The sequence below is a fragment of the Colobus angolensis genome, unplaced genomic scaffold (genome assembly GCF_000951035.1).
Source record: "Colobus angolensis palliatus isolate OR3802 unplaced genomic scaffold, Cang.pa_1.0 Scaffold291, whole genome shotgun sequence".
Classification (NCBI taxonomy): domain Eukaryota; kingdom Metazoa; phylum Chordata; class Mammalia; order Primates; family Cercopithecidae; genus Colobus; species Colobus angolensis.
In genome coordinates, this window is record NW_012116166.1 from 2015407 (window position 1) to 2018443 (window position 3037).

A 3037-nucleotide genomic window follows, 5' to 3' on the forward strand; every position below is an offset into this window, starting at 1 on the left:
TAGCGATTCTCCTGCCTCAGCCTCCTGAGTAGCTGGGATTACAGGCATGTGCCACCACGCCCAGCTAATTTTTGTATTTTTAGTAGAGACGGGGATTCACCATGTCAGTCAGGCTGGTCTTGAACTCCTGACCTTAGATGATCCGCCCGCCTCGGCCTCCCAAAGTGCTGGGATTACAGGTGTGAGCCATCGCACCCGGCCGATCTACCCAAGGATTTCTATCTGAGTCCTGCATGGAGCAGTCCCGAATGGCTCAGATCCATCAAAAGGGAAACTTGCCCAGTGCTGTTCTCTTCTACTAAGTATTGATTCTCCTGCAGTATCTCCTTTTTGTTGCTGTTTGGGGCCTTTAGTTACTGTTTGGGTTTGTGGCTGTTAGCTACGGGAGGGTCGATCAGATATGAGGTACTTGACCATGACAAGAGCAGGACCTCTGAGCAACGACGCTGTCAACAATGCCACGACTCTGTTAGTCCTTGAAACTCAGAAGGAGGAAGGGGGTCGGGAGGAAAATCTAAACTGGCTGAATTTAAATCTGAAATGACTGAACAAAGCTCAAAGTTTCTGGGAAAACCACCATCTGACTAGATTGACTTTTTGGCCATCATGTAAAATTTTCGGTTATAGAATGGTAGAGAAAAGTGCATTTTTCCGTCCACATCTGACAAGAGTCTCTCCCTGTGAAAAAGGGGTGGAAGTCCAGGGCTGGAGATGGCTTCCAAGGCTGTAGGTGCTCCTCCACCTCTTCTGAGGCCCCGCCTGTCTCAGGTCCCAGGTCTCTGTCAGAGGAGTTTTGGGGCACAGCCTTAGCTGTTGGAAGGGTGGGGCGGCCTGACATTCCCCAGAGCTCTTTCCTATCCAGATTAGATCAGACCTGTGGCTTTTTCAGGAGAGGACAGTCAGGCCCTTGGGCAGCTGAACCTGATCAGCTTCCCTTTACCTTATTTCTTCCTTTAATATTTTTATTTATTTTTAGAACTTCAGTTTCTGTCCCTGCTTAGGAGAAGGGAGTTGTCTATTAGACAGAATCCACATCTACCCTAGATTTTCCTATCACTAGGTTTTTTTTTCCCCAAGGCTAGCTTAGCAGTAAGCTCTAAGCTCTCAACCTAGCAAGGCTGCTGGGAAAAAGAGAGCCTCTTTCCCAGGAATTCCAGCAAAAGTCTGAGGGCTGAGCCTCATTGGTCTGTCTTGGGTCATGTGACCATCCCTGAGCCAGTCCCGGAGGCTGGGGAGATGCAGGCCCCTGATTGGCCAGCCCTGGTCATGGCCACCCCTAAAGTTAGGGCCAGAGGTAACTCCATCCCAATCACCTGGACAGAAGGGGGCTTCCCCAAGGACAAGGGCGGGACTGTTACCAGGAGAAGAGACATGCATGCCGGGAGGGTGAAATCAACAGACTTCCACAACATAAGTTTTCCTCAAAATTCCGGATCCAGGATTCACCAGTGCTGCCTGCCCTGTGCCAGGCACTGTCCTTTATCCTTTGTATCTAGTTCTCATTTAATCCCAAGAGATCATGTTGCTCCAGACAGGGAACTGAGCTTAGAGAGAGGAAGGGCCTTTCCCAAGCCAATGGCACAGGGTCTGCACTTCCTGTCTGGGAAGCAGGCCTGGAGTTTCCCACGTGGCCTGACCCCTCTCGTCTGACACCTGTCCCCCACTCCCTCCCCTCCACCTGCAAAACTGACGTGAGGAGACTGCTTGTGTTTCCAGAAAGAGGGAACTTGGCAATAGCCATGAGTTGAGACGACTTGATAAAATATTTCTTGTTTTCTCGAGTTTACATAGACCAAGTTTTCACTGTTGCTATGGGGTGGGTTGGCAGAGAGATGAAAATAAATCTGTGTAATTTATTTTTTCTCTGAGTGGAGTATATTTCTGCTGGCTTCACACACATGCGCGCACACACACGCGCTCACACACATGCCTGCACATACAGGCTTTCATAAAATACTTAAACCCCTCTAATGCTCTCTGTGGAAGGAATAAATATGTACTGTACTTTTAACTTCTGTTCTTTGAAATACCATATGGTCTGCACTGTGAGCCTAAAATACTCTGGTGAGCGGACGCTTTCATGCAGCAGATAGCCAGGTGGAGCTCTCCCCACCAATCTTACAAGGTTAATTAATCCTTTAAAATAGAGCGTGGAGGGGTCCCTGCGTCAGGAACGGGCGCTGTGCGAGGGAGGTAGCCCGGTGGCCTGCACTGGGGCTGAGCAGAGAGTACAAAGGCGGTGGGAAGGTGGGCTGGGCCGGGAGCACCCCTGCTGCCTGACGGCGCCTTTGATGAGCCAGCTCAGTCACTCAGATACTCACAGTTTGCATTCTGCATAATCAGTGTAACAGGCTGATGGTTTGCATGAATATCTAAGTTTGTCACTGTGGTTAATTTTTCCTCAAAAAGAGGCCCCCTATCTCTCTGGCCCAATGCATATTTATAAAGGGCAGGGAAGTCAGGCGGAGGATGCTGAATGGAGGGGTGGCCCACGGAGGGGGGCCGGTGGCCTGTCCCTGATGCCTGGGAGGCCAGGCTCCTGCCAGAGCTGGCGGCTCAGAGGAGGGTGCACATCTCCACAGAGCCCGGAGGGAAGGAAGTGCAGGGAGAGGGGACAGCTTACTTTGCCAGGACCCATTTGGGCTAGCCTCTTTCCTGCTCCGGGACTTAGTTTCCTCATCCATACAAGCAGCATGTGGGCCACTTGACCCAGGCCTCGGGGTCCCAAAGGAACTATCCTCTCCAAATGAGGTTACACAGAGTCAGAGAGGTGAGGGAAAGAAGCTTACATCCATTCAACAACTTTATTATTTATTTATTTATCTATTTACTTTTCTCTGAAATGGAGTTTTGCTTTTGTCGCCTAGGCTGGCGTGCAGTGGCCCAATCTTGGCTCACTGCAACCTCTGCCTCCCATATTCAAGTGATTCCTGCCTCAGCCTCCTAAATAGCTGGAATTACAGGCACCCACCACCACGTCCAGCTAATTTTTTGTATTTTTTAGTAGAGATGGGATTTCACCATGTTGGCCAGGCTG